This window comes from Arachis hypogaea, chromosome 17, assembly GCF_003086295.3.
Source record: "Arachis hypogaea cultivar Tifrunner chromosome 17, arahy.Tifrunner.gnm2.J5K5, whole genome shotgun sequence".
NCBI lineage: Eukaryota > Viridiplantae > Streptophyta > Magnoliopsida > Fabales > Fabaceae > Arachis > Arachis hypogaea.
The window spans coordinates 111,960,622-111,986,040 of NC_092052.1; the positions used below are offsets into that span (position 1 = coordinate 111,960,622).

The 25,419-nt window shown below is 36.0% G+C and overlaps 1 pseudogene; it reads right to left on the bottom strand.

Moving 5' to 3' along the window:
• Nucleotides 1-3,060: 3,060 nt before the first annotated feature.
• On the bottom strand, nt 3,061-7,296 carry LOC112765349 (uncharacterized; annotated as a pseudogene).
• Nucleotides 7,297-25,419: the final 18,123 nt, after the last annotated feature.

The following is a 25,419-nucleotide window of genomic DNA, read 5'->3' on the forward strand; positions in this document are numbered from 1 at the left end:
TTTGAGAAAGAAGCTCAACCACAACTACAACTTCTCAAGATCAAGAAATCAATTATTTTTTTGGAGTAATTTCATTGTTACTACTTCTAATACCAGAAAAAAAAAATAAAAAAATTTATAGAACATGTGTGAAGAGTATTTAAATAGTTTTAAACTAAAAAAAATACTCAAAATATTATAATTTTAAATTAATTTAAAAAAGTACTCAATCTTATTAAATAGATTTCTCAGACATAATAAACAACAAAAATTAAATTTTATCCGAAACAATAAATACTTGATATGAGTGTGCTGCTAAAAAGTATCTATTTTTAGTGTTTTACTCAACTTGCAACTTGCAATTAATAAATTTATTTCAATGAATTAGATATAAAGTTTAATTTCAATGCGTATAAAAATTTTACATAACGATCCAATTATATGTAAGGATGAAAATGAATCCAGTAAAGTTTTGGTTTAAATGAATTTGACTCATCTTGCAATACTACAACAAAAGTGAAAAATAACGGCGTAAAAGTAGCCGTCTGTGGCTACGCAGATGGACAGAATCGCGGTGGAGATGAGCTGCGGTCTGGCAGAAGCCGCAAAACGGCTTTTCACTTGGAAATTGGACATATATATCTTTAAGATTCAGCAAATTATCCTATCTTCTTGGGGCGAAGAAAAACGGGAGCAGAGGCACGAAACACGTGCTGAAGAACCCGCCCTCCCTGTGTCGCAATATCAGCTGCTACTGCTACTGTAGCTAAGTTGAAAGTTTATCATTTATCAAATTTTCAATTTCATTTTGTATCTTATAACTATTAAAATTTTTTTTCATAAATTTTACAGGCTTTTTAGCTAATAGACTTTTGAAGAAGCGATTTAATAAAACGAGCCCAAACCTAAAACGAGCTAAGTCATGAGTCCCGTCTAAATAGTCTATTTCATTTTTATTTCTAATCATATGTATTTTTTTTAAATGATCATTTATGTAATTAATAAAAAGATAATTATTTTTTATTGTGACTTTAGTTAATTAGATAAATGTATAAATTTATTTTTTATTAATGGTATATCAAAAATTCTTTTTTTTTGATGAACATGGTATATCAAAATTAAATTCTTATATATGATAAAAAATATTTTAGAAAAAAAAAAGTGTAAACTAATCTTTTTTTATATCCCATTATATATTATTAGTGTATAAAAAGACACTAATGTATTTACCTATTGGTTTACTCTATTTTTTAAATGCGTTTTTAAGTATTAAAAATAAAATTAGTTATATGATAAGTTATATAATTTAGCTGAATTCCTGAGTTTAAGTTTTAGAAATAAAAAAAATATTTTTTTATAAATTATATATAAAGAATGATATTTAAAAAAAATTGTATACAACTTTTCTCGATTATTTAATTATAGTGTATAAAAATATAAATATAAATATATAATATATTTATTTTTGTTTAAGTACTTCAATGTTTTAGTAAGAGAGTACAATACTTAAATTCTTATGCATTTTCATTATTATTACATTTTACATCTAATTTAATGGGTGTAAGGGAAAAAATTGTAAAAGTATCATTTCTCAATAGATATATTCAACAAGATCTTATCATAATCATTTATTAGTAGTAGTGTGTACATGTTCATTGCATTCATACTAGAGCAGGGTCTAGTCTCTTTAAATTTGTCATGTAGCAGTGATTAAAGAAAGCAAAGATGTTGAGGTTGTCCAAGGCGAAGTTAGAATATACACCATTAGAATATACCCCAATTCATGCCAGACATACGTGCAGCATATACATGATCATCATCTTAATTAAAAACGAACAGGTGGTTCCTGTTCTATCACAAGGGAAATGCAAATATTATGGTAAAACATAGCCGCTTAGTATATTTATATATCTAAAAACTAGCGGTGGATGGAGAGAGAGATACAGATAACCAGACTTTCTTATATAACAATTTTACATACCTTTTTTTAAAATATCACACTTAAGACTTTTATATCTTAAAGATATTAAAAATTTAATTTTAATGCAGAATCAGTATAAAATTATTTTATACATAATTGTATAAAATATTTTACATTATCATTACATTAAAATTAAACTCAAATATTAATACATTATTACATTTAAACACAATTTTTTTTAAGTATATTAAATTGTAAATGTAACAAATTTTTAAAATTTGAGTGTCTTAAATAACAGGAGTACTATGAATGGATGGATAATGTTTTGAATTTCGGTAGAGTGGAAGCAATTATTATTAATAAATAGCAAGAGAAGTGAATATCTACAATAGAAGGATAGAATAGAATCAAGAAAAAAAGGGCGAAAGGACGGGTGGGGGGATAGTGTGTCAGCAAGATAATAAGGGTGCAGTTCCAACAAACTCCATAACCTCTTTGGAGTTATGTTCATCACCTAATTTAATTATTTGTATAAGCGCCATATCCAATTCCCCAACTTCCCAATGCATGCAAGCAGGAACCATGCATGGTAAATGTTCATGTTATGTTATGGATTCACATGAAACACAACGCATATGCATATGTATGGAAGTCCCAAGTCTATAATCTATATATGGCGTTAACAAACATATCATATTTATATTCAACTTGTAAAAGTTAAATATGGCTGGTATTCTGGACCAACGTCACCAAGCTACAACTCGCATAAAATTGAACACATGAAGACACATCACATACGGATTATTGGATTATGGGACTATTAAAATGGCGTCGCTTTAATTGCATGCAAGTCCCAACACTGAACAAATTACGTATATATAATATTTAACAGAAGATATATATATACTACTATATTGCATATTGCAGGTATGGACCAAAATCAGCGGAAACTTATAGGCTAATCCAAACTATGTTCCAACCGACCCTGGGTTGGTGAAGAACTAGGAGCCTGTAACAACTATAAAAAGGGCAATGCTTTATCTCATAAGACATAGCATCATAACATAAAATGCTTCAAACCCTCAATTCAATTCGTTTAATTATCATGTGGTAAAAAGAAGGTTATTTTCAAATTTCAACTATAGTAAAGATAAAGCAAATTTATATCCAAATAAAGGAATTCATTGTATATATTTAACTAAAATAATAAAAAATTAACAAGTGAGAAAGTCATATGAAACTTTCACATGATAGCATCCATTCCCTCCATGCACATATATAAGAAACATACCACAACACTGATACTTCTAAGTTCTAACACAGAGGCATTGAAGCCAAGCACTAACATTGTCTTAAATCTATCTTTCCTATCCTGTCGCAAACTCAAAGAAAAATGCAGATGCATTTTACATCAAATATCAGAGCATGCATTGAAAATAATCTAAATTAAGGAAAATTATGACAGGTGATATTGGGCCACATATTAGATCAATTGCTCCAAACAAGAATTTTCTCAATTTGCTACCAACCCAAATCATTCGTCCACGACAAAAGTGTGGGCCCATCACAAAGATCAAGATAGCCTACCAACAGCCAATGTTATAGATGGGCAAGCATTGAAAACAACTTGAAACCTATGATCAAACCATACACCAATCCAATAATGTGGCAAGAAATGCTTAGGGTAAAGGTGCTTCATCTCTCATTTGCCTTTAGATATTTGACTATTTTCCATCAACTTTTGAGGAAATCCTTCAAAGAAAATGGTGTGGGGCCATCCTGCAAAGAGTAATTGAAAGAATATCGTTGATTACTAGTAAATTTGCACGAGTAAGTGGTTACATCAAGTTAAAAATGTTCAATGTTCTCAGCCAAAAAGAGGTGAGCAATCGAATGGTTTCTTAGAAGTAAATTCATGTCAAATCTTATAGTACACAAGCTATGCCCAATACCTTGCCAGCCTCTTGATTTAAGCATTGCCTGACCACCGTAGTTTGTTGTATTAGTCTTTCCATTTGCTGTGTAGCTGGGAAGGTTCAAGTGTTCTGACAATCACCACCATACACCCGAAAAAGTCATATATATTAACATGGGTAGAAAGAAAGAAGTATAACTTACATAAAATAGAATAAGAAAAAAAGAAACGAAAAAAGGAAAAAGAAAAAAAAGGGAAAGGGGGGGGGGGGGGGGGTCAAGTGGACCAACCAAGAATCGCACGATTCAAGTTATCTGCAACCTGCTGTCGATACTCTAAGCTAAGAAGATGAAACATTGGGGACTTCTCTGGGTCCTTGTAAGCAAGAAGAGCCATGAGGTCCTATGACATCAGGTGGTTAATGTTCATTCAATGTTAACCATGCACAAATACATCAAAAGAAATTTATACAAAACACATACTTCAAGCTTTTCCATGTATTTTTTCTCCTTTCCGAAAGGGCTCAACTTGGTCTGTGCAAACTCCAAGGCTTCTGAGCTGTCAATAAAAAGAGGATTCTATGAGAAGAGAAAGTTTATAAAAACGTTGTCTTGGAATCAAAATTAACCTTTGCTCACCATTTTCTAGAGCATATGAGCTCCACAAAATGAAGGCTTAGAAGATCAAAGTGTAAATCCTTATTATTTTGTAAAATTTCCTGCGCCATCTGGTCAGTAAGCTCAATAGCCTTAAGTGCATTTCCTTCTAGTGCAAAGTGAAAGATTCCTGAAATCAAGGAACAGTAACCATCAAGGATGAGTCATCTACTGACTATAACAGGCTCCAATAACATGAAATAAACTTCATACATGTTATGAACATTCCTTAGCACCCTCTAACTCCAGACGGGGGTTGAGAGGAGGATTAAAAATATCAAGAAAAGCCTACGTATCTTATCATACAGGTCACAGTCCAAATGTGTTTAAGGTAAATGACGGCTGCCATTTTAAAGAACAGTAGCTGTGTCAAGAACTACTGGATAATTCAATATCCTTTCAGTAGGGTAATACAATTGCAAATAATCCGAGAAACCTACTTTTTCTTTTCTCCATGTTCTCCATATAATTTGCTGGCTGCTTCATCCCAGTGCAAGCAATGAATGACTCCACTGATTCTTTGTAGCAATTGTGTATAAGATATGACAGAATAATACTATGGATGTCATCATCATTTATAGCCTGTAAAATAATATAACAAGAGGGTAAAAAAATTGTACAAAACTTATTTAGAGAAGAGAATTCATGTAATAAGATATCATAATTGTTGATCCATCCCAGTATCTTATAAAGTATATGCCATCATTAGAATAACATCCTCATCCTTATATTTTAAAATTTTCAATCCCCAAATTAAATATTGGGAAACACAAGGCCTTAAGGGTATGCACTGTGCAGGGATTCAAATAATAGCCCTGAGAATCCTTTAAACAAAAATGCAATTATCTAAGTGGAACAAAGAACTTTCTTTGGGTAACATGTGTGTCATTTTTACCATGAAAAAATCAATTGAATCCAGAGAGTAATGTAGAGTCCACTCCAGACGAGTCCAGAAGCAATAATTAAAACCAAAAGAAAGTAGAATGAGCATAGATTAATGGTTGGTTTAAAGAGTGACCTAGGGTGGTTTTAGGTTACGAAATAGCAATACTTAAGAAACCAAAAACTAACGATAATAAATAACAAGAGAAGATAACTTAAAAATAAAATTGTGGTTGAAAGAAGTGGAAACGTACAATGTTTTCGTATTGACGAGGATCGAGGTCCATGGGGCCGGGGGTTAGGAAGCAGCAGGCAGAAGAAAGGGGGTAGAGAGAGGCGCCGCCAGTTACGAGTGAAGAAGAAAGGTGGGGGGAGTGGCCACGGAAGTGAGTACAGACCGGATCCGTCGAGTGGGAAACACCACCCGATTTCAATTCCAACCGCCACGCAAGACGCAACCGCCCGGGGGCTTCTTTCTCTGTTTCTCAGTTCTCAACCATGTGCACGTGCGTCTCCTCTCTTCGCTCTTCCCTCTTCCCCTGCTCCTCCTCCACGTGACCCCGCCTCTAGAATAATACCCCCTCCTGCGCGACTCTCTTACGCACCAGTCGCCAGACAAAATCAGTCACTATTCAAACAAGCAAAAGCAAGAACAAAAAGGGTTTTGTTAATTTGAAATCAACCATCAAGCGAGTTGATTAAACTTTTATATGATGTTTTCAACATGTGACAATAAAAGATTTTGTATTTATATAATATATACTATACTATATACTACACACTACATATGATTCTATTTAACAAGTAACAACATCCTTTTCATTTTTCAATTCTCCTAAATGGAACCCGACCAAGCATTTTCAACCAACAAGAGGTTCAAGGCAAAGAGATCCACTATCTCTATATCTCTTTATTTTTTGTGTTGAGGTTTTATTGGGTATTCTTATAAAAATACAGCATAGTTAGATAATTCTAAGAATCAAGATTGCAAAGAATTGTCCTGAGACAAAATTTTTTTTTTTGCCGATTTATCTTATTTACAAAAATGTCAGATCAAGCTATTCAAGCAAATGGAGGATGTTTTTATTTCCTACCAAAAGACTTTGAAACAATGCACAAACCTAGAGAAATTCGAATTATCTTTTAGTCGAAACGTACACACTAACAGATAAAATGATCATTCAAGATAAACTAGAAATTAAGATCGTGAAGAGACATTCGAAATACCTTAGACTTCCTATTTTTTATAGGAAGGTCTAAGAAATAGGTTTTTTACATAATGCGATGTTTTCAGCTACCTACTAGCCTATGTCAGCACATTGGATGTCAACACATTGGAGCAATGATAAGCAAATTCTATTAGGGGACGAAGAATGAAAAAAGGAAAACAAATTGGATTAAATGGGATAAGATGTGTATGTCAAAGTAAGAAGAGGGGCTGGAGTTCAGAGACATTGAAGTGTTCAATTTGGCCCTTCTAGCAAAACAATGTTGGAGGCTTATTAAGAACCCAAAATCACTAGCATCAAGAACGATTGGGAGTAAATATTACAATAGAAAGAGTTACCTAAACTCTGATCTGGGTTTCACTCTAAGTTACACGTGAAGGAGTATTTGGCAAGCGAAACTTATTTTAGAAAGAGGAGGCTACTGGAGGATCGGAGATGGAAGGAGAGTTAAACTTTGGGGTGATCCTTGGTTACCAAAACATAATGATTTCAAAACATGGAATCCCCTAAAGGTTTTGGAACCTCACTCAACAGTTTCAGAGCTCATGCAGGCAGGGGTTAAGGAATGGAATAGAGAACTAATTCAATAGATATTCCTACCTTCTGAGGCACAATAAATACTGGAGATCTCAATTCCTAAAAGAGAGCAAACAGATAAATACATTTGGAAAAAGGCAAGAAATGACACATTTAGAGTTAAATTAGCTTATCATGGAATTAGAAGCTAATACCAGAATTAATCTAGCAATCTAGTAACAAACAGTGGGGAAGGAGATGCTTGAAAGAAATTGTGAAAAATCACCCAGAGTAGCAAACCTCATTTGGAGGCTCATGCACAAATCGCTATTAACGAAGCAGAATTTGTGTCGTAGAGAAATCAGACACACCCTAATTTGTGCAAGGTGTTGGACAGAGAAAGGAACTGAAAGCCACATCGTTAAGAACTGTCAATTCGCTAGAATGTTCTGGTTTGTCTTGCCTTTTTCTCTGAGAATAAAAATAACAAAAGAGCAAGATCTAAAAGGAGTGGATAATGGAGATGTTAGAAAACTTGAAGAAAAAGACAAAACACTCTTCAGTATGCTGATGAACCAATTGTGGAGAGCCCGAAATTTTCTTATCTTTGAAGGTGTCGTAAAGCCAATTATGGAGGAAATTGAAATGAGAATAGTTGTGAGAATTTTGGTCAACACAAATTCAAGGTGAAGAGATCAGATTAAGTGTAGTTCCTGTTTTCCAATTGAAAGAAAGATGGAAAGCTCCACTAACCACCCATGTGAAAATCAATATAGACGCTGCAATACTGAATAACAATAATGAGAGAGTTGAATAATGACAACAGATTATATGGATTGTATTTTGGGTGCTAAAACTTGGGCTATCCCTTTTTCTTTGGAAGCCCATGAGACGAAAGCATATGCAGCATACATAGGGATGAGCTTTGCCAAAGATTGTTGTTTTAATAGCATTATATTAGATAGTGATAGTATTAATGTGGTCAAAGCACTTAAACAAAGAAACCCAAGAAAAACTTGTTTCAGTATTTTTATCATTAATAGCCTAGCACTAATGGAAGAGTTTAGCTCTGTTTTATTTAGTCATGTTAAAAGGAAAGAAAATAAAGTGGCACATGAGTTAGCTAATATGGCTCTTACTATTTCAAATTTAATGTGGATAGAAAAAGTCCCTGACCATGTTTAATGTCTTGCTATGTTAGATATTTTATGCCAAAGTGAATGAAATTATATACCTTTTTAGTAAAAAAAAGTAACAATACTAATAACTTTGAATCAAGATCGATCTCAAAAAATTTAAAAGGGGAAAAGAGAGAAGAGGGGGCACACGGTGGAATAAGAATAGGCAAACACAATACCATGATAATGATTTTAAGATTTAAAACTAAGAAGAGTATGAATGATCAAAGAGTGGGTCGTTTCTTATTTTTGTAGACAACCTTCTGAAAGATATTTCTAAGAGAGAATTATTCAACTTGTTCAATAGGACAGAACGGATACATGAGATGTATTCGTCGCGAAAGTAGAGAAATGGTCAAATCTACTTGTTTGTTTTCATACGAATGGAGGGACTTTAAAGGCTATTAAAGAGATAAATCGTTCGCATTTGAGAGGAAAAGAAGTGTTTGTAAGGGAGGCTAAATACAAAAAAAATTCTGATGTGCAGCGTAGAGAAGCGAAAGGTGAGGCCATGAACAAAAGAAATTATAATGCTACGGATCCCATCGAAAGATCAGCTCAAAATCGGAGATAAAATCGAAAGATAATTTTCAGAAAAATAGAAAAGTTGAGGACCATCATGGAAATGGATTGATAAAGAAGGTAGAAGTCGCAATAGCAAAGAAGAATATGAATTGGATACAGAGGAGTCTAGTTAGAGGTACGACAATGACGATTGACTTTGGCTTACTGAAGCCAAAGTTTAGAGGGATTGGCTTCAAGTTGAACAAGTCTGATAACTGAGAGCATATAAGGTTATGTTGACCTTTGATAGTGTTAGAAGTGCAAAGGATGCATACACATTTAAAATGAATAATTTGTTAAAAATATTTCACAATGTATAAACATAAGAAGAATAGGAAGGGAGTAAAACTAGAAGAAAGTGGCTGAAGTGCTTTGGCATCCCTTTGCATGTATGATCCATGAAGACTTTCAAAAATATTGGGAGCAATGAGGGGAGGTGTTTAAATGTGATAATGTGATAGAATCATGCAAGGCTTTTAGTGCTGGTTGTGTTTTAATTGACACATGCATAATGGACTTCATCAATGAATAGATTCACATAACAATAGAAACCAGTGGTTTCGATGTCTTTGTTAAAGAAACTAGTAGTGTGAGGTATGGAAAAGAGTGTTTCTCGAAGATGACACTTGAAGAAGGATGCAGTCGAGTATCAGAGAGAAGAGAAAATGATCTAGACATCGAAGATGGAAAGAATGGTGAAATTTGCTAAGAACCACCATTGAAGGGCTGTAATGCAACGACAGAGTTGGTAGTGGAGGTGCAAAGTTTAGATGGACTTAAAAGGGTAGAGTGATAATTTCAGGTGAAGATTTGAATGAATGAAATAAATATCATTCAAAATAGGGATATGATCATAATGCAATTAAAGTAGTTATGAGGGATGCCGATTGTGTAGGATCTCCTGTGCAATGTGAGGATGTTATATTTAGTTGTACATTCTCGTAGAATCATGCTAATAATGAAAGGAGATCAAACTGCATACCATGATAATGATTGTAGGATTTAAAACCAAGAAGAATATTAATTATTAGAGAGTGAGTCATTTCTCATTTTCGTAGACAACCCTCAGAAAGATATTTTTAACAGAGAATTATTCAACTTGTTCAATTAGATAGAACGGATAAATGAGATTTATCCATCGTGCAAGCAAATAAATGGCCAGATCTACTTGTTTGCTTTCATATGAATGGAGGGACTTTGAAGGCAATCAAAGAGATAAACCATTTGTATTTGAGAAGGAAAAAAAGTATTTATAAGGGAGGCTAAATACAAAAAGAATTCTGATGTGCAGCGTAGAGAAGCGAAAGGTGAGGCCATGAACAAAATAAATTGTAATGCTGCCAATCCCCATCAAATTATCAGCTTAAAATCGAAGATAAAATCGAAGGACACTTTTTAAAAGAATAAAAAAGTTGAGGACCCGCATGGGAATGGATTGATAAAGAAGGTAGAAGTCGCAATAGCAAAAGAGAATATGAATTGGTTATAGAGGAGTCTAGTTGGAGGTATGATGTGAGAATTATTATCGGTCTATAAATTTCTTAATAAAAAAGGAACTTCGTTGTAAGCATAGTTCCAAACCAACTAATAACTCTCAATCAAAGTTTAATTTTGTTTGTCACAAGTACAAACCCCAATAAAAATAAACCGAAGTATTTAAATCTCGGGTCGTCTCATAAGGAATTGCAATGAAGTGATTAATTATTGGCTATGAAGAAACAAGGGGGTTTGATTTGTTGATTGGTAAGAAAAGTAAATAATAAGAAAGTAAATGACAATTAACTAATAAAGGGAGGAAAAAGAACTCTTGGCTAAGGCATGGAAATTGAGATCACCATCCTTGTCTACAAACCATATATTGACAATTATGAGGGACCAACCCATCAAGTCTACTTCTATACTTGAAGTACGTCAAATAGGCTTGACCAACATCAACCCATAAGTTCTAACCTAGCTACTAATTGACTTAGTAGTAGGCTAGCGTTAATGGGTATCAAATTGACCACTAAGGATTCTCAAATCACCAATTCAATGAGACCCAATGACTCAAGGTCACCCAATTCCCTTAGCCTAGGCCAAGAGTATAGAAAACTACTCTAATACTAGGGAAAACATTTCATCAAACACCTAGAGTGCAATAAAAGTAAACATCACAAAATGCAAGAATTAATAAAAGCTATAACTAACATGAGCAAGAAATCAACAATGGCAATTAAGATACACATAAAAAGACATAAAAACATAAAATTGCATTAAAATAAATAAAATCCAACAAGGGTTCATAAACATAAAAGAGAGCAAATAAGAAATTAACAAGAAAACTAAGAAGATTAAGACAATTGAACAATAAAATATAAATTGGATCTAAGAAAATTTAACCTAAACTATCCTAAATTCTAGAGAGAAGGGAGAACTTCCGTCTCCATAATTCTAACCTAAAACATGATGAAAACTAAACTATGATTCCTTCTCCCCTCCCCCCATTCCCTTGCAATCCTTGGGTTCAAAAGCATAAGAAATAAGTTGGATTTGGGCCTCATTGAGCTCAAAAATCGCCCCCAGCGTATTGTCTTTAGTGAGGTCATGTGCCGCTTGTCACGCGTATGCATCGGTCACGCGTACGCGTCACTGGAAAAATTCCTCTTCACGCATACGTGTGGGTGACGCGTGTGCCTCGCTGGTGAATCTCCTTTTCATGCGTATGCGTGGGTGACGCGTGCACGTGGCCTTGAGTTCAGCAAATCCTCATCTTCATGAATTCTCCATTTTTGCATGCTTTTTCTTCATTCCTTCAACCCAATCTTTGCCTTCTAATCCTGAAATCACTTAACAAACATATCAAGGCATCGAAAGGAATTAAAGTGAATTAAAATTAGCGATTTAAAGGCCTAAAAAGCATGTTTTTACTCTTAAGCACAAATTAGAAAAAATTCACAAAATCATGCTATTTCATTGAATAAATGTGAGAAAAGTTGATAAAATCCCCTAAATTCAACATAAGATAAACCACAAAATTGGAGTTTATCAAGGTACGATAATGACAATTAGCTTTGGCTTATTGAAGCCAAAGTTTAGAGGGATTGGCTTCAAGTTGAACAAGCCTAAGAATTGAGAGCATACAAGTTTATGTTGACCTTTGATAGTGTTAGAAGTGCAAAGAATGCATACACATTTAAAATGAATAATCTGTTGAAAATATTTTACAATGTATAAAGATGAAAAGAACAGGAGAGGAGTAAAACTAGAAGAATGTGGCTGGAGTGCTTTGGCATCCCTTTGCATGTATAGTCGGGGGAGACTTTCAAAAATACTGGGAGCCAATGAGGAGAGGTGTTTAAATGTGATAATGTGACAAAATTATGCAAGTCTTCTAGTGTTGGTCATGTTTTAATTGACACAAACTTAATGGACTTGACGAAAGCTATGTTTTGCAATTAGAAACGGTATAATTTCGAAGTAACTTGACACATCTTGCCAAACTGATTTGAAAAATAGTCACGAGCGGCAAGCATCTACAAGGTAAAACAGTTTCTTTAGTCAAAGTAGCTTAAGGATGAGATGAGGAAACAGAACACACCTAAGAACTAGAAGATAAAATAAGGACCGATTAGCCACACCTGTTTATAGGAAAAGAAAATTTTGAGGGTAAAATTTTCTTTTAGGAGGGTAGGATATAACAACCCGAATTTTTATGCCAACATGATGTTTTTCAAAAAATGTTATTCTCAGCAATTAGTTTTATTTCGATGAGTCAATTCCGAGTTTCAAAATAAAATAAATGATAATATAATTTATTATTATGTTATTAATTTATTTTATATGCTATAATTATAATAGAGACTAGGTAATAATATTATTATTATCAAGTCTGATATTTACTAATATAAGTAATTATCGGTATTTCTTGATAAGTTTAGAGTTGCTAATGTTTCATCAAATATCTTTTATCCTTAAGTTACTAATGTCATTTATATTAGTAACTCATATATATTTAACCCTACATATATTATTACTTGTGTTTTAATATATTCAGTTTTCATAATTATTCGTTTAAGATATTTATAACTTGACCCGCTGACTCAGCAGCTCCAGAACTTGACACCTAACAAATAATCATCCTTAATCATCATCTAATGTCATCATCTTTTGAATTCTTCCATTCATTTGGCCGAGACTCAAAGGGAACAAAAGAAAGAAATAAACATGGCTTATGTGCATATATATAACTTGACACCTAATGATGTCTTAACCACCACAAATCCATCACCATCAGCCCTTAATCATCTTCATTCATCACCGAATGAACTTGAAGAAAAAAAAGAGAGAGACCGAGAATGTTCTTGAGAGAATCGTGATCTTCCATCAAATTCTGGCTTCGATTTCTTGTGATCCGTAATTCCAATAAAAAATTTAGTCTGATTAAAGTATTTGTATCTTCCTCCTCTACATGTAGGGGTGGCAACGGGGCGGGTAGGGGCGGGTTTTTGCTCTACCCGACCCCGCCCGCCGTACAACAACCCGCATAAAATCTGCCCCGCTTCTACCCGCGGGTAGTAAAACGTTGAACCCTAACCCGCCCCGCCCCTACCCGCCCTATAATTATTAAAATCTAATAAATAAAATTAAATTTCAAAATTTATATAACTATCATCACATACATAACATAAATTAAAGTAAAAATTTAAATATGATACAATATTATTAATTATTTACTAATTATTTTACATATATTATACATATTATATATTAAAATTATATATTATATATATAGCGGGGTGGGTAGGGGCGGGTATTACCTAAACCTGATCCCGCCCTGCCCCTCCTAAGAACCCGCCCCGAGCGGGTAGGGGTGGGGTGGGTACCCGCGGGTTCGGGTGGTATTGCCATCCCTATCTACATGTTGGCATCACTTTTTCGGTAGAAGTTGACGATGATGTATCTCCCCTTCCCCTTGAGTTCGGCCAAATTAAGTTCTAGGAGGCACAGACGATTTCTGACGTTTTCTTCTTCAGCAGCTCGGTCAAAAAGCTTCTCCAAAGTTTCTATTGTTTTGATTTCATGCGAAAGTAGGATTTTAGTAATTTCTCACCAGTTACATTTGTATTAGATAAGTGAATTGATGTTGTGATTGATTATTGATTGGATTCGATTTAATTTATGTTAAATTCTTGTGATATATTGATATTTGTGATAAGTTTGAGGTTAGGTCGGTTTAAGTTCAGCCAAGAACTGCATAATTTTGATAAATTCGGGATTAGGATTATTTTTGAAATCAAGTAAAATTTTCTGTAATTAAAGGGGCGAGAGATTAAATTAAAAGCTGTGAAGAATCGGTAACCGTAAAACTCAAAAACGGATTTAAAGTTATATATATATTCGAACTGATTATAAAAAGATGTTTTTGGGTTTAAATAATTGTATTTGTTACCATGATAATTGATAAAACCCAATTTTGTGGTTTATCTTGTGCTTAATTTGGGGAATTTTATCAACTTATCTCACATTTATTCAATGAAATAGCATGGTTTTGTAACTCTCCCTAAATTTGTGCTTAAGAGTGAAAACATGCTTTTTAGGCCGTAAAATAGCTAAATTTAATTCACCTTAATTCTATTCGATGCCTTGATATCTTTGTTGAGTGATTTCAAATTCACAAGGCAAGTATTGGATGGAAGAAGTGAAGAGAAAAGCAAGCAAAGTGGAGAATTCATGGGAAAACAAGGATTTGGAGTACTTAGAGCGATGTGCATGCGTGACAGATGCGCACGCGTGAAGAGGTGCATCGTCTAGGTGATGCGTACGCGTGACATGACGCGTACGTGTGACAAGAAAAAAGCCAGACGACGCGTACGTGTGACCCAGGCGTACGCATCACAGCAGGCATATGACCTCATTAAAGTGAAAACGCTGGGGCGATTTCTGAGCTTTCCAGGCCCAATTCGAACTCATTCCTAAGGCTATTTCATGCAGAATTGAAGATTGAACAAAGAGAGAGCAATTAGTTTTAGGTTAGCATCATGTAGTTTAGTTTTCTAGAGAGAGAAGCTCCCTCTTCTCTCTAGAATTAGGATTCTTAGGTTAATTCTCATCTTAGATCTAGGGTTTAATTCTTGCTTTCATCTACTTTTTCTTGCAATTTATTGTTCTTTCTTCTTAGCTCCTCTAGTTTTACTTGTCATTTCCTTTATTTTGTTGCTCTTTAGTTTTATGAACACCATTGTTGGATTTGGATTCCTTTTAATGCATTTTGATATTTTATGTTTCTATTGTTAATTTGAGTTGTTGTTATTGTTTCCTTGCAATTGGGTAGTTGTAGATTTTATTATTCCTTGCAATTTATCATGCTTTCTTTTTGTGCCTTCCAAGTATTTGACAAAATGCTTGGTTGGATGTTAGAGTAGATTTTTTAGCATTCTTGGCTTGGATAGAGAAATTGGGTGATCTTGGGTTATGAATATCCAACTCATGTTGGTGATCTAGAGTGATTAGTTAATATTATTTCCATTGACTCTAATCTCTTGCTAATTCAATTAGTAAGTTGATTAGGACTTTTGGATTGAGATTAACTAGTCCTATTTGACTTTCTCCCTATGTTGAAGATAACATTGTACCTTCTTCCGATGTTGGAGATGACGAAATAGGATTAGCTCTTGTTAATCATTGTATGACTAGGATAGAAAGCCTTAATTCTCAATCCTTGCCATGAATGTCTCTCTTTATTATTTGCTTTCTTTAATTGTTTGTTTTACTTTTCTTGCCATTTACTTTCTTGCCCTTTTTACCAAATCAAACCCCCTTGTTCCTTCATAGCCAATAATTGATCACTTCATTGCAATTCTTTGTGAGATGACCTGAGGTTTGAATACTTCGGTTAATTTTCATTGGGATTTGTACTTGTGACAACCAAACATTAAAATTTGATTTGAGGATCGATTATCGATTTGGGCCATGCTCACAACGAAATTATTTTGCTAAATTCCGAACCGGTATAAATTCTTATGTCAAATTTTTGGCGCTGTTGCTGGGGAATTGCAATGGTGTTATGTTATTGGATATTGTTCATATGTGAATTTTGTGAATATATTTGCTTTTTGTTTCTTTGTTAGTTTTTGTTAGTTTTAGGATTTGGTTTCTTTGTCTCTAATTAGTTTTTGTTTTTATTTTCTCTTGCTACTATGAATTCTCACCCCTTTGGCTATGAGTGTGGTCACAACTATGTTGTAGGGAATAAAAGCTACACTGACAACATGCATCAAGGAATTGGAGATCAAAGATGGGAGGAGCCCAAGCTTATGGACAATCTTCTTCACAACAACCTCCTCCGGTTTCTTATGGGTACAATCCAACTCCTAATGCATACCAATCTAATGTATGTTATGACCGTTATTGTCATTGTCAACCACAACCACCACATACATATGACCCCTTCCCTTAACATACCCCTCAACAACCCTACCCACAAGCCTCATATCCACCATATGAACCATATCTAGAGCCACCACTATTCCAACACCAATACTTCCATGAACCACAAATTCCATATACACCACCTTAAGACTTTCACCAATATGAACCACCTTCCAATTACAATACCTTTCCCTCAAACAATGAACCCTCTCTTCTACCACTACCTTCAATGGACCAATCTCTCCAACCCTTAAGGCAAGAACAACAAGAACTTCTAGCTCGTTGCCAAAAGCAAGGGGAAGTCTTGGCTAACTTAACCGAAATGATAAGCCAATTGACGTCATTGTGCTCAACTATCCAAGACATCCTAATTATTGAATGTAGAGGATTATTTGAGGAACACAATGAGAAGGAGAATTTGGAGTTTCAAGGTGAAGAAGAGGAGTTGAAGCAAGAAGTGCAAAAAGAGGAGGAAGTAGGGATAATTGGACCAAAAGATGTGGTTGAAGATTTAGGAGATGTTGAATGCAAAGAGGAATCTCAAGTTGAAGAGCCTTCTTCCGTGGAGTTTGAAAGTGATGTCAAGGAGGATAGTGCACAACCTTCAAGGCATATTGAGAGTGAAGAATTGGAAGAAATGGAGCAAGCACCAAGTCCCCCTACTTACGATGATTCCGCATCAACATGTGATCCATTTGAGATTGATGAATCCTTCCCCATTGGACTTGGAATTGATGTTGAGGTAGATTTTACTCAACCTCATATTTATAATTTGAGTGATGGGGAAGAGTTAGAATAAATTGGTGAGGAAGAATGTGAAATTGAGGAAGCTTGGCAAGAGGTAGAGCTTGAAGAATCTTGTCAAGTGGTGGAAGTGCTTAGAAGAGGATGGACGGGAGTGGAATTCACTTTGTCATCAAGATCATTGGAGACCCCTTCACCTAAGTTACCATCTAATCCTTCATTTAAGTGGGTAAAACTCATAACTCTTAGCTTTATTAGCCCACTTGAATTTGGTTTGCTTGAAACGGATGGCCAACTTAGGACGCTTTGTAGAATGAAGCGTAAGAGAAGGATATTTAGTGGTTGGCGATGTAAATCTAGGCTCAATATGGTTGAAGCTTCAAGGAGTAGATGCAAAGGTTGGACTAGTGCTCAATTATATGGGTCTAGGAGGATCGTTTGGTACCTTAGTGAGAATTCGGCTTGCTTACCACCCGGAGGAAACCACCATGATCAACTTGAAGACGGGTGTGAAAACAAGGTTTGGGATCTCGGATTACAATATGAGGATCAAATTTGGGAGCTCCGAGCTTGTGAAGAACTCCATCGAGACTTGGTGCAATTAATTGAAAATCTTGAAGCACAATGGAAGACCAAGCATTGGTGGATGTTCAAGGATGGATTATGTAAAAACCAGAGTTTTTCACATAAAACCGTTTTAATAAAATAATTTTAGTGCCCGAAATAGATTCAAAATTTAGAAGTTTTAATTTGAAAATATAAAGGTAAAATTTGGTTTCAATGAATTTTTCTGAGTTAGAAAATGTATTTTCTGCGAAAAACTGAGAAAAACCTCGAACCGGCAACCGAATCGGTTCAAGTCTGTCCGGTACTGTGTTTTGAGAAAAATAAGATTTTGAAAATTGATTTATTGTTTTGAAAGGACAAAAATAATTTAAAGGTGAAAACCAGGCACTAATCTTAAAGGTTTTGGCCCAAAGTGGGCCAAACGGACTGGTGCACGAATTGTAAATCACACTTTTCACAACTCGTACCACTTACCAGCAAGTGCACTAGGTCGTCCAAGTAATACCTTACGTGAGTAAGGGTCGATCCCACGGAGATTGTTGGCTTGAAGCAAGCTATGGTTATTTTGTAATTCTTAGTCAGGAAATTAATAATAAAAATGGTTGGGTTTATGAAAAGTAATTAACATAAAATAAATAATACTTGTTATGCAGTAATGGAGAACAGATTGAGGTTTTGGAGATGTTCTGTCTTCTGAATCTCTGCTTTCCTACTGTCTTCTTCTTCACGCACGCAGATCTCCTTCCATGGCAAGCTGTATGTTGGTGGATCACCGTTGTCAATGGCTACCATCCGTCCTCTCAGTGAAAATGGTCCAAATGCGCTGTCACCGCACGACTAATCATCTGTCGATTCTCACTCATGTTGGAATAGAATCCGTTGATTCTTTTGCGTCTGTCACTACGCCCAACACTCACGAGTTTGAAGCTCGTCACAGTCATCCCTTCCCAGATCCTACTCGGAATACCACAGATAAGGTTTAGACTTTCCGGATCTCAGGAATGGCCGCCAATAATTCTAGCCTATACCACGAAGACTCTGATCATGAACCAGGAGGCTAAGAGATACACACTCAAGCTAGTGCAGATAGAACGGAGGTGGTTGTCAGGCACGCGTTCATAGGTGAGAATGATGATGAGTGTCACGGATCATCACATTCATCAGGGTGAAGTGTGAGTGAATATCTTAGAATAGAAACAAGCGTGATTGAATGAAAAACAGTAGTGATTGCATTAATTCATCGAAACACAGCAGAGCTCCTCACCCCCAATCATGGGGTTTAGAGACTCATGCCATCAGAAATACAATATGAAGTGTAAAAAATGTCACGAGGTGCAAAATAAATCTCTAAAAGTAGTTTTTATACTGAACTAGTGACCTAGGGTTACAGAAAATGAGTAAACTGAGGTAGATAGTGCAAAAATCTACTTCCGGGGCCCACTTGGTGTGTGCTTGGGCTGAGCATTGAGCTTTACACGTGTAGAGGCTTCTCTTGGAGTTAAACGCCAGGTTGCAGCCTATTTCTGACGTTTAACTCTGGTTTGTAACCTGTTTCTGGCATTTAACTTCAGAATAGGGCAGGAATTTGGCGTTTAAACGCCAGTTTGCGTCATCAAAACTCGGGAAAAGTATAGACTATTATATATTTCTGGAAATCCCTGGATGTCTACTTTCCAACGCAATTTAGAGCGCATCAATTGAGTTTTTGTAGCTCCAGAAAATCCATTTCGAATGCAGGGAGGTCAGAATCCAACAGCATCTGCTATCCTTTTTCAGCCTTTGAATCGGATTTTTGCTCAGGTCCCTCAATTTTATACCTGAAATCATAGAAAAACACAAAAACTCATAGTAAAGTCCAGAAATGTAATTTTTTCATAAAAACTAATAAAATTATACTAAAAATTAACTAAAACATACTAAAAACTATGTAAAAACAATGCCAAAAAGCGTATAAATTATCCGCTCATCACAACACCAAACTTAAATTGTTGCTTGTCCCCAAGCAACTAAAAACAAAGTAGGATAAAAAGAGGAGAATATACAATGAATTCCAAAAACATCTATGAAGATCAGTCTTAATTAGATGAGCGGGGCTATTAGCTTTTTGCTTCTGAACAGTTTTGGCATCCACTTTATCCTTTGAAGTTCAGAATGATTGGCATCTATAGGAACTCAGAATTTAGATAGTGTTATTGATTCTCCTAGTTTAGTATGTTGATTCTTGAACACAATTACTTTATGAGTCTTGGCCGTGACCCTAAGCATTTTATTTTCCAGTATTACCACCGGATACATAAATGCCACAGACACATAACTGGGTGAACCTTTTCAGATTGTGACTCAGCTTTGCTAAAGTTCCCAGTTAGAGGTGTCCAGAGCTCTTAAGCACACTCTTTTTGCTTTGGACCACGACTTTAACCGCTCAGTCTCAAGCTTCTTGCTTGACACCTTCACGCCACAAGCACATGGTTAGGGACAGCTTGGTTTAGCCGCTTAGGCCAGGATTTTATTCCTGTGGGCCCTCCTATCCACTGATGCTCAAAGCCTTAGATCCTTTTTATTTTACCCTTGCCTTTTGGTTTAAAGGGCTATTGGCTTTTTCTGCTTGCTTTTTTTCTTTTTCTTTCTTTTTCTTAATTTTTTTTGCCCTTTTTTGCAAGCTTTTTATTCATTGCTTTTTCTTGCTTCAAGAATCATTTTTATGATTTTTCAGATTATCAATAATATTTCTCCTTTTCCATTATTCTTTCAAGAGCCAACAATTTTAACATTCATAAACAACAAATTCAAAAATATGCACTGTTCAAGCATTCATTCAGAAAACAAAAAGTATTGCCACCACATCAAAATAATTAAACTATTTTAAAATTCGAAATTCATGTACTTCTTTTTCTTTTTCAGAAAACATTTTTCATTTAAGAAAGGTGATGGATTCATAGGACATTCATATCTTTAAGACATTGACACTAGACACTAATGATCATGTAATAAAGACACAAACATAGATAAAACATAAAGCATATAAATCGAAAAATAGAAAAATAAATAGACAAGGAGATTAAAGAACGGGTCCACCTTAGTGAGGGTGGCGTCTTCTTCCTCTTGAAGAACCAATGGTGCTCTTGAGCTCCTCTATGTCTCTTCCTTGTCTTTGTTACTCCTCCCTCATGGCTCTTTGATCTGCAGTCAAATGCTCTACCACTGAACTATGGACCCTTGAGATGAACCTCTCCATCTCTCATGACTCGGGGGTGGAAGCAACTGCCTTCCTTTTCCTCTTTCTAGAGATTTCTCTGGCCTTGGTGCCATAAATGGTTATGGAAAAAACAAAAAGCCACGCTTTTTTTCCACACCAAACTTAAAAGGTTTGCTCGTCCTCGAACAAAAGAAGATAGAAGGGAGTAGAAGGAGAAGTGGTGGAGATGGAGGTTTGTGAATGGGTGGGTTTGGAGGGGAATGGTTTGAATTTGAATGGTGAGGTAGGTGGGGATCCTGGGGGAGAGAGAATAAGTTGAGGTTGGTAGGGATCCTGTGGGGTCAAGGACTTCTCATCCCTACTCCATTTAGGCGTGCAAAATGCCCTTAGAATGCAATTCTGGCGTTAAACGCCAGGTTGCAGCCTGTTTCTGGCGTTAAACACCAGCTTGTTGCTTCCTTCTGGCGTTAAAACGCCAGTAAGTCTATCCTCCAGGGTGTGCTATTTTTGATGTTGTTTTTTATTCTGCTTTAATTCTGCAGCTATTTTTATGACTCCATGATGAGCGGATATTTTATACGCTTTTTGGGGTTAATTTCATATAGTTTTTAGTATATTTTAGTTAGTTTTTAGTTTATTTTCATTAGTTTTTAGGAAAAATTCATATTTCTGGACTTTACTATGAGTTGTGTGTTTTTCTGTAATTTCAGGTATTTTTCTGGCTGAAATTGAAGGAGCTGAGCAAAAATCTGATTCAGGCTGAAAAAGGACTGCTGATGCTGTTGGATTCTGACCTCCCTGCACTCAAAGTGGATTTTCTGGAGTTACAGAACTCGACATGGCATGCTTCCAATTGCGTTGGAAAGTAGACATCCAGGGCTTTCCAGCAATATATAATAGTCCATACTTTGCACAAGGATAGACGACGTAAACTGGCGTTCAACGCCAGTTCTCTGCCCAATTCTGGCGTCCAGCGCCAGAAAAGGATCAAAAGCTAGAGTTGAACGCCCAAACTGGCACAAAAACTGGCGTTCAACTCCACAAATGGCCTCTGCACATGGATTGCTTAATTCTCAGCCCCAGCACACACCAAGTGGGCCCCAGAAGTGGGCCTCTGCATCATCCATCATAGTTTACTCATTTGTTGTAAACCTAGGCTACTAGTTTAGTATTTAAACAACTTTTAGAGACTTATTTTGTATCTCATGATTTTTTAGATCTAAACTTTATATTCTCTAACGGCATGAGTCTCTAAACCCCATTGTTGGGGGTGAGGAGCTCTGCTGTGTCTCGATGAATTAATGCAAGTATTTTTGTTTTCCATTCAAACACGCTTGTTCCTATCTAAGATGTTCATTCGCGCTTAACTGTGATGAAGGTGATGATCCGTGATATTCATCACCTTCCTCAAACCATGAACAAGTGCCTGACAACCACCTCCGTTCTATATCCGATTGAATGAGTATCTCTTAGATTCTTTAATCAGAATCTCCGTGGTATAAGCTAGAACTGATGGCGGCATTCATGAGAATCCGGAAAGTCTAAACCTTGTCTGTGGTATTCCGAGTAGGATTCAAGGATTGAATGACTGTGATGAGCTTAAAACTCCTGAAGGCTGGGCGTTAGTGACAGACGCAAAAGGATAGTAAATCCTATTCCAACCGGATCGAGAACCAACCGGTGATTAGCCGTGCTGTGACAGAGCGCGTGAGCGTAGTTTTCACTGGAAGGAAGGAAGGTAGCCATTGACAACGGTGATCCACCAACACACAGCTTGCCATAGGAGGACGTGCGTGCGTGAACAAGAAGACAGAGGAAAGCAGAGATTCAGAAGACAAAGCATCTCCAAAACTCCAACATATTCTCCATTACTGCATAACAAGTAACCTTTGATCCATGCTCTATTGTTTATTTGCAATTCAACTGATAAACAGAATTGACTTCCTGACTAAGATTTACAAGATAACCATAGATTGCTTCAAACCAACAATCTCCGTGGGATTCGACCCTTACTCACGTGAGGTATTACTTGGACGACCCAGTGCACTTGCTGGTCAGTGGTACGAGTTGTGAAAAGTGTGATTCACAATTCGTGCACCAAGTTTTTGGCGCCGTTGCCGGGGATTGTTCGTGTTTGAACAACTGACAGATTATTTTGTTGCTTAGATTAGGAAAATTTTTCTTTTTGGTCTAGAGTCTCTTATTATTGTTCTTGGTTAAAAATATCCTTCTTTAAAACAAGTGATACATTTATTGTCCAATTGGCTGGAGCGTTAGTCTAAGCCCGTGACAGTTTGGTACACTCTTTTTAAAACCTTTTTCATAAATAATATTTTCTCTATAAAATTTTGTGCCAAACTTTAAGTTTGGTGGTTTCTTGTTGATTTTTCTGTGTTTTTCGAAAATTTATTTTGGTTTTCTAAAAATTTTTAAGTTTGGTGTTCTTGAGTTTTCCTTGTGACTTGATCTTAAAATTTTTAAGTTTGGTGTTCCTTGGTGTTTTCCCTCCAAAATTTTTGAAAATAAGGAGCATTAGATCTAAAATTTTTAAATCTTGTGCCATCTTATTGTTTTTCTCTTTCCTCTTAAAAATCAAAAATATCTTTTCTCTCTATTTTAAAAACAATTTTTCGAAATATATTTCTAAAAATTCAGATTTTTATTTCAAAATTTAAAACCTTTTTCAAAAATCATCATATCCTTTTCAAAACTTCCTAACCACTTTCTCTCTCCTCATTTTTTCGAAAATCTTCACCCATTTTTATTTATTTTATTTTAATTTATTTTGTTTTCGAAATAAATAAATAAATTAAATAAATAAAAATATTTTCTCTATTTTACATCATCTCCCTTTCTCCATCATGGATCTAAGCGAAAATGAACAGTCTAGGAGGACTTTGGGGTCATATTCTAACCCCTCTACTGCTTCATATGGGAGTAGCATCTGCATACCCTCCATTGGAGTCAGTAGCTTTGAGTTGAATCCTCAGCTCATTATCATGGTGCAGCAAAGTTGCCAGTATTCCGGTCTTCCACAGGAAGAACCTACAGAGTTTCTGGCACAGTTTCTACAGATTGCTGACACAGTACATGATAAAGAAATAGATCAGGATGTCTACAGACTATTACTGTTTCCATTTGCTGTAAAAGATCAAGCTAAGAGGTGGTTGAATAACCAACCTAAGGCCAGCATAAAGACATGGAAACAGCTGACAGAAAAATTCCTGAATCAATACTTTCCCCCAAAACGGATGACACAGCTAAGGCTGGACATCCAAGGCTTTAAACAAGGAGATAATGAATCTCTTTATGATGCATGGGAAAGATACAGAGAGATGCTACGAAAATGCACCTCTAAAATGTTTTCAGAGTGGGTTCAGTTAGACATCTTCTATTATGGGCTTGCAGAAGGAGCTCAGATGTCTCTTGATTACTCAGCTGGTGGATCTATCCACATGAGAAAGACAATTGAAGAGGCTCAAGAGCTCATTGATACAGTTGCCAGGAATCAGCATCTGTACCTAAGCAGCGACCCTTCCATGAAAGAAGAGGTTAAGACAGCAACTGCTGAACTCAGTCCTGTAAAACAAGTTGCTGAGTTCAATCAGCAATTGGACTTTCTAACAAAGCAGTTAGCCGAATTCAAAGAAAGGTTACAAGAGACAAGGATGGCTAATATCCATATGGACGAACAGTTTAAGCAAACAAAGCAGCAGCTGTCAAAGCAAATAGCAGAGGAATGCCAAGCAGTTCAACTAAGAAGTGGGAAAACATTAAATACCCCACCTCAAGGCAGCAAAAAGCTAAGAAATGAGCAAACCACCCAAAATTCACCTGAGGACAGTAAGAGCCCAGGGAAAAATAATTCTGGCACTAAAACGCCAGAAAATTGGTGGAAGGCTAGCGCTGAACGCCCAGACCATGGCCAAAACTGGCGTTCAACGCCAGAAATGGGCAAGGATCTGGCGTTGAACGCCCAAAATGGGCAGGATCTGGCGCTGAATGCCCAAAAAGGGCACAATTCTGGCGTTCAGACGCCAGGAGCAGACAAGGAGCTGGCGTCCAGTTTCACTCCAGCTTCTAACTCTGGCACTCAAGTGCCAGTGAGGGATCAGACACACACAAATGCTGATAACAACCCCTCTAAAAAGGCTTCTTCAACCACTTCTGTAGGCAATAAACCTGCAGCAACTAAGGTTGAAGAATATAAAGCCAAGATACCTTATCCTCAAAAACTCCGGAAAGAGGAGCAGGATAAGCAATTTGCTCGCTTTGCAAATTACCTCAGGACTCTTGAAATAAAGATTCCATTTGCAGAAGCACTTGAGCAAATACCTTCTTATGCCAAGTTCATGAAAGAGATCTTGAGTCATAAGAAGGATTGGAGAGAAACAGAAAGAGTTCTCCTCACTGAAGAATGCAGTGCAGTCATTCTGGAGAGCTTTCCTAAAAAGCTTAAAGACCCTGGGAGCTTTCTGATACCATGCATATTAGAAGATAATTACACCAAGACAGCTTTATGCGATCTTGGGGCAAGCATCAACCTAATACCTGCATCCACTATCAGGAAGCTTGGCTTAACTGAAGAAGTTAAACCAACCCGGATATGTCTCCAACTTGCTGATGGTTCCACTAAATACCCATCAGGCGTGATTGAGGACATGA